General features: G+C 38.5%; 1 long non-coding RNA gene across 1 annotated transcript; it reads left to right on the top strand.

The window, feature by feature from the left end:
- The first annotated feature begins 2,143 nt into the window (after positions 1-2,143).
- Positions 2,144-10,127, top strand: LOC103691735 (uncharacterized). The gene is made up of 3 exons (XR_015672694.1): positions 2,144-2,222; positions 8,752-8,896; positions 9,631-10,127. It is a non-coding gene; the product is annotated as an uncharacterized LOC103691735 (long non-coding RNA).
- The last annotated feature ends 1,506 nt before the right edge of the window (positions 10,128-11,633 follow it).

The raw sequence follows: 11,633 nt of genomic DNA, 5'->3' as shown, positions 1-11,633 counted from the left end.
ATGGGATTATCTGCTTACACGTGGATCACAGTTCACTGAGGGAAGCCAAGGCAGAGACTCAAAGCAGGAATCTGGAAGAAGGAACAGCAGCCAAGACCATGGAAGAACCCAGCTTACTGATTGGCTCTCCGTGGTTTGCTCAGACTGTTTTCTTATACCACCCACGGCAGTGCCAACACCAACTTTTAAACAAGAAAATGCCCCATAGACTTGACTATAGGCCAACCTGATATAGGCATTTCCCAGGCTAAGGTTTAATCTTCCCAGATGACCCTTGCTTAACTAAAGAGTGCAAAGATTTTTTTTTAGGATACACAGTCAAGGGTAAAAGTAAAAAAAAAAAAAAAACAAAACACAAGAATATGAAGCAACTCTAGTTTCACAGAAGACTTTATAAGAATGTGCCAACTTCAGTTGGTGGTAGTCTACATAGACTATATAATTTACCAGAAATGCCCTTTTATTTTTTTAATTATGACTGAACGTACTTTTACTGACACATAAAACATAAGCATACATATTAGTAGACAGCATGATGCTTTATGAACTGCACATACTATTTAATGCTTGTAAGGTTAAACATGTCTTTCCAACATAAATAAACTATTTATGGTTCTATACTCCAGAATCTTTTCAACTAGATTTTTGGGTGTTTTACACCACAGTTATCTATAGTTTTTCTGTTCTTCAGTAACACAGCCTGACTTCTTTCCCTTATCTGACTTAGGGCTCAGTCATCGACCTATTATAACCTTAGACAATAATGAGATTCCTCTGTCAGGAAGAGGTTGCATGTGCTCATCTGTTTCTGTTTTGCCTGAAAATCGAGATGACCACACTTTGATTAGTTATAAAGTTTTGGAAGGAGAAGAATTAGGAAATTACTGACAAAGATTTCAGGAGTAGGAATTGGATCTCCTACCGTTGTGTCTTGCCTTGATCACTTGTTTGTGTTTCCAGTGATTACCAATTAGCTCTGTAGATCCTAATTCTTGCTAAAGGTTAAAATGTTCGCAATCAAGGAAACAGGCGAGGCTATTGTGTGCAATTGTGATCTTTACTCAAACACATAAAATTTGTAAAATGAGAACATGGTAAATATATACACAAGAACGTAATGATAGACTGGAAAAAATCAGATTTTTTTCTTTGACTCAAGATTCATCCAGTAATTCCCATTCCCTTTCCGCTTTCTAAGACGTGAAACTAACTCAGTCCCCTTTGTCCCACTTTTATTTTTGTTGCTGTCATAAAATATTATAAGAATAAACCATTCACAAAGCAGAGGGTTTATTATAGCTTTGCTTCCATGTAATGGTCTGCCATCGCAGAGGACTCGTGCCAGGAACCTGAAGAAGCCAGTCCCAGATGTCCAAAGTCAAGCGTAGAGAAGCACAAGTAATGCATCCATGATGAGTGACCAACTTCCTCTCGTCTCAGACAGCTCAGAGCTCAAGCCCAGAGAAGGATGCTACATGCTTTCAGATGGACTTCATACATCAAAAAGTCAATCAAGGCATTGCCTCACAGACAAAGACTACAGACCCACCTGATGTAGACGATCCCTCACTGAGACTCTTTCTCTAGGTGATGTTATCTGTGTCAGCTTGACACAACTAGCCATTACTCAGCTGGGCAGATTGCTCAGTGATTAAGAGCACTGGCTGCTTTTCTAGAATACCTAGCTAGGATAGATTAGCAGTGACCGTCATGATCACTCACAACACTCTGTAATTCCCCAGGGGTTAGCATTCTCTTCTGTTCCCCATGTACTCTGGACCATGTACACGGTTCACAAACATACATGAAGACAAAATATCCATAAATATAAAATAAAACAAGTAAAAATTTAAACTAGCCACTACTCTAGAGCAAATCCTTTAAAATGTCTGATGCTAGCTGGGTTGATTTGTGGTAACAGAACCATGTCCTCACCAAGACAGTCTCGGTATTTTCCATTACTCTGTATTTGGATTTATTTCTATTGCCAGTTGAGAAGTCACTCTCCTCCAATTAGTGCCCACATGGGACCTTCAAACATTCCGTTACTGAGAAACCAGAGAAGCCATTAGTTGTGATGAGGTTATTTTGGACTATGACCAATTTGATACGTAACTAGGAATATTTTAAGATATAAACAGACACAGGAAATAAATAGCATAGATGAAGATGGTGCATTTGTAATCAAGGACCTCCATCTCCAGCAGAACTAGAACTAGGAGGTAAGAAAAAGTGTGTGTGTGTGTGTGTGTCTGTGTGTCTGTGTGTCTGTGTGTGTGTGTGTACACATGAACACTGGTTTTCCTAGCAACGTCAGAGGCAACATGGTTCCTAAAACTGTGATTTCTGATATCAACTTGGTACAACTGCAAAAGAAGACATTTCTGCTCTTTTCAACTACCCATTTTAAAGTCTCTTGCTACATAAGCAGCAACTGCAGTAGCAACAGTAACAGCAAAACCAATAAAACCAAAGACAAAACAGATCTGTTAAAGTCCAGCCTCTGGTCTTACTCCACCTCGGTCTTGGCTGCATCATAGAAGCATACATTATTGTCAAAAGGAACAAAGGGATGCTTTGGTGGCAGGAAGCCTTGTCATGGTGACCTTGTTTCTCTTTCCTCAGAATCAGCTGTGCTAAAGGCTGTGAGCTCATTGAAAGAAGGACAGATTAGGATGTTCTTCCTGCTGAATATCATAGACATGTGCATGAAATTAGGGGCGTTTAATGTAAATAACATTATGATATGTGTTAAATGATGAAAAATGGCTAATATGGCTTCCAATGGTAATTTGACGGATTGAAACTTCACCTTAGACATATATTTTCTTTCTGAAGAGTCCAAACCTCTGTTTACTGGAGTCGCATAGGCTGTTTATAGAATCAGGACCATCAGGGAAAATGTGTGATAAAGCGGAAGACAAATGAATGGAGTCAGAAGAGTTTAAGCTTTAGTATAATAAAGCCCAATGGCAAGGAAGTTGCTGGGACAAACAGCATTCAAAGTATAACAGAGGCTGCATTTGCACTGCGTTAGCATAGCCCCTAATAAATATGAATGTTTCATTATTACTTTTCTCCTGCTATCATTAATGTTATTAATTTATGAATCACTGCAAACTCTGAAAACAGATGGTAATTGTAATGCTTAATTAAACCAAGAAAAGTGCTACTAGAGTAAATAAGTAACGTTTCCAAGTTCCATTTTATGAAAACCTAAGCAATTTTATGTTATTAAAACCCATAATAGTGGGTTGGTTTTTAATAGAAAAGTTCGATATTTACTTACATAAAACATCATCATGGCTTCATAATTCAGGCAACTAAGAGTCAGTAAACAAAAAAACATGCATTTGGCTCACCATTATATATTTATCTTAAGTTTTAAAGAAATCGAAACACAGCAAAGATCAGTTAACTATTGTAGATGGAAAATGGAGAATTGAGGTTTAAGCAGTATTCAAGGTTTTCTACCTTCTATATTAGCAGTGGTTTTTAGAAGTCACATCCCAAGAACAACTATATTACGGGTTTATTTATAATTTAAGAACCCATCCCCCAAAGATACAATTACATTGTAGCAAATTACTTAATATAAGAATATTTCATATCTAATGAGCACTTCTAATAGTGCAGGGCACTACTGTAAGCTTTGCCTGTGTATGTGAATTCATTTGTGAACGCAGTTCAGCGAAAGAACTATTGATGTCATTTTCATTTAACCAGAGGGACTCGAAAAAGGGAAGCTGAAATAGCCTCCAACGTTACAGAAAACCAGGACCACGCTATTTAAAACCTGTAGTATCAACTAGTTTAAAAAAATGGAAAGTAAGATTTCCCAAGGTTACAATGCAGTATGACATTCAAAAATAGATTCTAATTTCTTATTAGAATATAATCGTGTGTGCTGTGCATGAACATGGACACTCAATCACATAAATGTTCACCTATTTTCATAGAGCAGTCTACACTGGAATAAGTGAATGACCATGACAGATATCGATAATGGTGGCCTCTGGAGGAGATATTGAAGAGTTCTAACACACACACACACACACATACACACACACACACACACACACACACACACACACACACACACACACGCACACCACGGGCTAATAACTGAACAAATAAAGGTGATTTTCAGGAAACCTTTATAGGGAGATCCAGGGCATGGGAAGAAAACAAGTGGAAAAATGCCTTACTCTGCTGAAAAGAAAACAGGAACTCCTACATGAACGCTATGAATTTGAACCATGGCATTCCGTATAAAGCTGATATAAATGCTTATAGGTGGGTTCAGCTGGCCTTTCCTTAATCAAAACAGAAAGAACTCATTTTTCATGGGAATTATGCAACTTTTCTGAAGTGGTTGAGGACCTGGCTCCTCGGGCAACTCTTTACACAGCTCAAGCTCAGTTCCTCTCTCCTTGTAAATTGCATTAGAAAAGACGCTGAGAACTGGAAGAGCTTGAAGGGGCTAGAGACCCGATATGTACAACAATGCCAAGCAACCAGAGCTTCCAGGGACTAAGCCACTACCTAAAGACTATACATGGACTGACCCTGGACTCTGACCTCATAGGTAGCAATGAATATCCTAGTAAGAGCACCAGTGGAAGGGGAAGTCCTGGGTCCTGCTAAGACTGAACCCCCAGTGAACGTGATTGTTGGGGGAAGGGCGGCAATGGGGGGAGGATGGGGAGGGGAACACCTATAAGAAAGGGGAGGGGGGAAGGGGGATGTTTGCCCGGAAACCGGGAAAGGGAATAACACTCGAAATGTATATAAGAAACACTCAAGTTAATAAAAAAAAAAGAAAAAAAGAAAAGACGCTGAGGCAGTACAAAGGTAGACTCAGGCCTTTGCGAGAGTCAGACATAGGTATGAGAGGGAGGCTGAAAGTGCTTTTCTACAAGGAAAAACCCACACTCTCCCAATCTTAGTGTAAAAATTCTCTCCTACATCTCTGATATCAAGGGAAGAGAGAATCCTAACCAATGTCAAGAATTCAAAAGTGAGTTATGAATTAGCCAAATTTCAATATTATCTTTGAATATGGTGTCACTTACTTTTAAAACGTGGATACTATTTAAGTTAATTAACTTATCGTTTGTATTTTAATATAAAATCTTCTGATAAGATTTTCTAGATTTGCTATGTATACCAAGCTGGCTTTGACTTCCAACAATTCTTTGGTCTCTGCCAAACTGAGTCCTGGAGTTTCCCAATGGAAGTAAGAGGGAGATTGCCTAGGAAGAGATTTATGAAGAAACCAATATGGGAGATTGTAGGAAAATTCAGGCTTTCTGAATGTTTATGGTATGTTTGGAGCATGAAATGGATCCCAGGTACATATAATAGAAAGAATTGAAAGAAATGTAAATAAAAAAATCCAAAAAAAGAAAAATAAAAAGATTGTTCAAAGGAGGTAGTGCTCAACTTGACGCTTTTTGTATCTAAACATCAAAACTGGAATCTTAAATACTAGCATCTAAGCTGCTAACAACTTCAGTCTTTGATAGGAATTGAAACCATCAGTCAGGTGAACTCCAGCTTTACTCCCAAGTCAATAGGACAGCGTGCAATTGGAGAAAAACATACGCCTTGCAACGGGAGTCATTTCAAGTTTGTAGCCTCGAAAGCTACCTGGAGTCCAACTGATCTGCTGTGGTTTAACAACTTCATGTGTGCTTTTGTTTTGTTCACAGGTATAAGACGTTAGTTATGATGGACACCAGAGTCTTTAGTGAATCATCGTATTTTTCTCTATAGTTCTCTGTGATTTACTTTAGAACCTATCTAGTCAAGTATTAGTCTGAGGCTACCCATGATATTCCTTTAATTTTAATTAAAATTAACTACATCTAGTCATCCGTGTAGAATTCCATCCAAGCAGATTCGTAACTAACATTCTTTCATTCGGTCTTAGGTAGAGATGTTCTTGTGGTCCCAGATCAAACCATCATGTTGCCTTTGTTTCTGGTTCTCATTCTTTCCTCCTTTGATCTTTTACATAAACTATTATTTTAATATGTTACTGTCTCTCTCTATAGACTCATTGGATAAAACGTATGCATTCCAAGAAAATCTTTTACTTTTCTTAAAATTGCTACGTCATCTACAATTTAAACTTTGTAGTCTTTGAGGGGGTTTCTTGAGGAAGAGTCGGGGTTTATCTCTGTTTTGTCACTTCCTGTTATAGCTCAGACAAACTCAAGTGGTGCTCTTTCTCCCATGCTCTATTAAATTACTTTAATAAAGGTACTCAATGACCCAATTACCATACCTAATGACCAAGAACTTCTGGTCTTCATCTTACTCTACTGTAGTCTTAAATAGAGCTAGAGACATTCCTGTGTGCCTCTCCTAACCCTGTTCTGTCTTACTTTCCCTTGTTAGTAGACCATTGCCTTTTAATAGCTTCGAAGCATCTGGTTTCTTCTTTCTCATTTCATTCAATTACTGCCTTATCATACTTGCTATTTCATGGATCCTTCCTGGGCATGATGATGTGGTTAGCTTATATTTGCAAGCTCCTGACTCTAAGATCTGGATCTGTGAGTATTCTCCTATGCCTCAGCGTGTGTGTGTGTGTGTGTGTGTGTGTGTGTGTGTGTGTGTGTGTGTGTATGTTCTTTTATAAATAAGACTATCCACTGAATTGTTTGTTATTTATTTCACCAGAACCTCAAGGTCATATTTCCTAATAGAAATGAATCATTCTTTCCCAAACCTAATCTGGTAAATGTCTCCTTTTCTTCTTCTAACTTCTTGTAAACACTGAGGACCTACTTTTAAGAGGAAAAGCTTATCTTGACTCTTCCAATAGTTCTAGTTGTCATACAGATAATTGCCATTTGTACCCTCAATTTATCATGATTCTCCTCCCCACCCCCCATTTGATACTGCTCTGGGTACTCCTTCTTCCTTCATGGATGACCTGGATATTGTGCTCTATCAGAACATCTTTTTTTTTAGTGATCCCTATCCCTAAAACTCTCGAATTTCTTCAGTTCACAGTTATAGCATGATATTTAGTATTCTTCACATAAGATTTTTCCACTTTCCCTTTTTTATTTTCTGCCCTCAAGCAAATTATAATGTGAGAAATTGCCAAAATTTCCTTAAATCTTATTTGTTTCTGTATATCCCCATGATGTTGACTACTTCCTAAATTTTATTTTTCTATTCCCTTAAATTTTGTTTGTTTTTAAAGCTTCTAATTTTAAACATATAGTCATTCCAGAATTTATAATCTGTTTCCTTTCTTTCCCATAATGACTTAATATGTTCTGCTGAGCTTTTTTGCACCTTGGTTGTTGTTATGTACACACATTGTCTTTACTTAATTTCTTTACATATATGACTTCTAAACTCAGTGCTCTAGGAGCAGATATCCCGAATGTCTAACATAAAGACTGAAAACAGAATGGAAATGTGGGCTGCCTTTTGTGCTAAGCTATAGAATCCACATTCCCTTCCTCTGTTGTGCACACCCTCCTCATCTCACTGATTGTGGTTAAGAGAATAGACAAGGTGTGTTGGCTTTCCCATTAGCAGTTGTGTTTAATATAAAAGGCAAATTTTATGGGTGGGGATTATGTGACAATGTGAATTTTTCCTGCCATTGAAGAAGATGCCTCTGTGAATCTTACAGCCTCACTGATCTAGTTCTCCTCCCCATGGGTATGTGAGTCTACAGGACAATGCAGTCTCCAATGAGACCCTAGCCCTGGATAACTCCTATCTTACTGCCCCATGAAACTCTGTGAGGACCTACAAAGGACAATGCTGCTGTTGATAACCAGTGGAAACCGAGCTTAAGAAATCATGTGCTTGTTTTAGTCATTTGTCTTATAAGAAATTGCATCATTTTTGTAAAGATCTGTGCTTTTAAAGTACTACAGTGGCAAGGTGAAGATATCAGTTAAAGTTTCCAGTTTCCATACTGGAAAGCTCACAACTGCCAGTGCCTACAGCTCATGGGAATACAATATTCTCATTTGGTCTTTTTAGGTACCCATCCTCACATGCACATGGACAGACATGCAAAAAAATATATAGAGAAAAATTGTCTTTTAAAAAAGATTTAAGTGTGAAAGTTCACAAAGAGATCTTTAATGATAAAAGAACAATCTTAACTCATGGAACTCGTGAGGCAACCCTCGATACAGTTTATGAATTTCTGTTCATGACCAACAACATTACAGGTAGAGTTGTGAGTGATCTCTGCCTACAACCATTGCCAGTAACTAAGGGGACGAAAACCAGAAAAAGAAGCATTTGAGGAAACACATTTCTCAAATTTACAATTCATTGACCCAAGGCAAATAGCTTTACTACATTTCACTTCCTGATTAATCAAGGACAGCATGGGCCTGGAAAAGGGCTATCTTAACTAGTGATGCTTTTATTCTAAATATTAATGAGCAAGGCTTCAAGGAGATCAGACATGGACTAGCAGGTTGTGGCATAAAGTGCGAAATCAGAAAAGGGCCGCAGTTCGAAGTGCTGCCTAGCAACTAGGATGTGAAAGAATGATTAGAAGTTGGTAAGAGAATGTTAAATTTAACTCATATTTATGGAGCATTGTTCAAAGATGCAAAGGAAAGTTGACTCAAAAAATAGAATAATTTATAAACCTTTCAAAAAGACTTCAGAGAGATGATAGATTTTCAAGATCAAATGATTCTGTTTGCTCTTGTCCTGACTCAGTGTTTGTCTTCTGTTATGGTTTTCTTTCAGTATCTACTTTTACTGTTTGTTGGGGTTGATGTGTTCCCAAATGAGTGCTCTGAACTGGGTAAATCATGGCCAATCTACCTTCCCTGTGGTTGCTGGGACAATGAGGGGTATCTGACTCAACACTGACCAATGAGACAGGAAGACGGTAAGGCTTCTGCAGAAATTCTGGAAAATCTACTGCTTCAGCTGTAGGGAAAGTGAAGAACTACTTAATCTTGGCAGAGATGCTAGATTTTGTTCAATGTATGATCCCTTGGCTTGCAGAACTTTGTAAGAACTTTATTCACAGAGCAGTAAAGCTGTAGCTTTGAGTGTGGTTCCAGTAAGGAATTGTAACTTCCTCATTACCCGCTGCAGACTGGGACAGTGCGCTGTGGCATTCTGCAGTCTGTCATGTAGAGGGTCCACAGACGGTTGCTCCAAACATCCTTTGACTCACTCCGATTTGAAAACCTAAAGCCTGGACAGGCTGTTCTGTAGAGACATGGGCATTGTGTTGAGACATACTGTGACATGTGACATAATGTGGCCTGTCTCCAAATGCACTTCAGAGAAGAACCTGGTCATACCTAACTTTCCTTATTCTGTTCATTTCTACTGAAATGACTCCAAGTGAGAAATCTTAAAACAAGGCAAGGGGGATTCCCTGGGTCCTGTACCCATTGTCATTGTTGCTAAGGAAAAGGGAGATCATGCTGGTGGAGATTTCTCCTTTATTTAATTGTAGCAATGGGATCAGCTAATGCATTAAAAATCTGCCACAACAAAGGAAAAATTCAAAGATAGACAGGCTACTGTGCTTAGGTGTTGATTTAAATGGAAAGTTTATATTGCCAGCCGACATAAAATTAATTGATAAACCTCACTATTGTTTTTCAGAGTTTTAAAGAAGAAACCTGAGATGCCGAAGAATTGTCAAGAATTAAACACGAAGTTTTGCAGCTATATAGCCTTTAAATCAAAAGATAATCAAGTGCTTCTCATGTTTCAGATCATCAATGTGATGAATACAGTATTCAAAATGCAAGCATGGGATGCAATGTCTGTATAACGTCAGTGAGAGGGTGAAGAAAGAGCTGGGAAAGTCATCTGATAGCCTATGTGTCATGGTGAAGAACTTAAGAAAGCCCCGTTTTTCTTTCCCCACTTCCTTCCTTCCTCTTCCAACTGTTTTGCTTGCTTGTTTGTTTGTTTGTTTTTGTTTTGTTTCATGATTATATCTGGAAAGGCAGTGCATCTGTAATCACGATAGAATTCTCTATTTCTGGAATATAAATAAAGTCACTTCCAACTTGATCTCACCCACGGTTATTCAGAATTTTATAGGTCGTTCATGTGCAATAATAGAATTCTGCTAAATAAACGTGTTAAAACGACGTTACCTTTGCTAGGTATTTGCTGTTTTACTCTGTCGTGTGCGTTCCCCTTTGGTGGGGCAAGTGACCATCTGAATACTAAGTAGCATCAATTTGTTCTGATAGTTTCTGACAGGTGTATTTGAAAGCAACGTATTGTATAAACGGATGCAGGTTCCTGGAGATGAGAACAATGATGCTTGGGGCGTCTGATCGGGTCTTCTCATATGTGATGCTGTTTGTGCCTCGTCTTTGATTATTTCTATGTCCCAATTATTAGCAGCCATCAGTGCCTCAGGATAATGCAAAGCAAGGCAAAGCAAAACAAAGGCCCGTCAGTCTGCAACTGACAGATAAAGTCTCCGAGGTTGCAGATGGATTTATTGGTTCTCTGTTTCTAAATCTGTCAAAAGGACCTGAACAATTTCCCGCCTGAAAGAGGCCGAGAGCTGGTCACCTGGAGGCCTTTCATGATGACGGTGGCTGAGAAGTGCAGTGCGGCTGCAGTGAGTTTTCAATGTGAGTTGTGCTGCTTTCACAGGCTCAGACAGGTGCTCTTTTGGGGCAACAAAGGGAAATTGACATTTCCTGAAGATGCTGTGGCTTATTTTGCAGATTCTTCTATTACAGAGTATACTTGAGCTCCATCAAACAATCTGAGATCTACCTTGATACCCATTTTTATTTTAAGTTTAGTAGTTGGTAATTTTAAGTGGGCAGATGAACAAATGTTCCTCTCTTTGTTAAAAGAAAAAGTCTGGTCTCATGATTTTACTAAAAGCACGTATAAGGTAACACTCAACATTCAAAAACTCAAATTAAAATAGTTCAGTATCTTTTATCAATACCAAGGAAGATTATTAGCAGCCACCAGTGCCTCAGGATAATGCACTGATGCCAAGATAGCACTAAAAGATATACTAGCATCCTTGAAGTCTTTTGAATGTGAGGTATGTGTACGTGTGTGCATGTGCGTATGTGGGTGTGTACACGCTAATGCTAGGAAGGTTTATGAGCAACAACTAAACAAGCAATCACGCCAGTGTTTCAAACATTGTAACAGGAGAGGTACCAATTTGCACTTGGATTTTTCAGGTGATATTCTTCAATACTTAAACCCTTCACAGTAAACTAATCACCCATAAAGTAAGGGGATATTTTATCACAGACCCCTTCTTTCTACAGTTATGCCTACAGTGCAAGCAATAGGAGGTTCCTTGAAATTGCTTGAAATATTGAATTCCACTCTGAGCTCACACCAAAAACTGAGACCAGTCCGAACACATATGCTATTTCCGTGACTAAATCTTCAACTCATGCCTCCAAGATTCCATGGTTTAACCTCAGCGTTTGTTGATGGCTAAAGGTCCTTTCTGCTTTCCTGGATAGAATATTGATGTAAAACAGTTGATATAAGTGCTTGTAAGTGCTGGGCATGGTGCCACACACTTTTAAGGCTGGCACTCAAACCAGCCTAGTCTCCATAGTGAATTCCAGGACAGCCAAAACTACTTAGTGAGATCCTGT

Source organism: Rattus norvegicus, chromosome 2 (assembly GCF_021556685.1).
Source record: "Rattus norvegicus strain SHRSP/BbbUtx chromosome 2, alternate assembly SHRSP_T2T, whole genome shotgun sequence".
Classification (NCBI taxonomy): Eukaryota; Metazoa; Chordata; class Mammalia; order Rodentia; family Muridae; genus Rattus; species Rattus norvegicus.
Note: the sequence above shows the minus strand (reverse complement) of the source record. Positions and strands in the feature narration are given on the sequence as shown.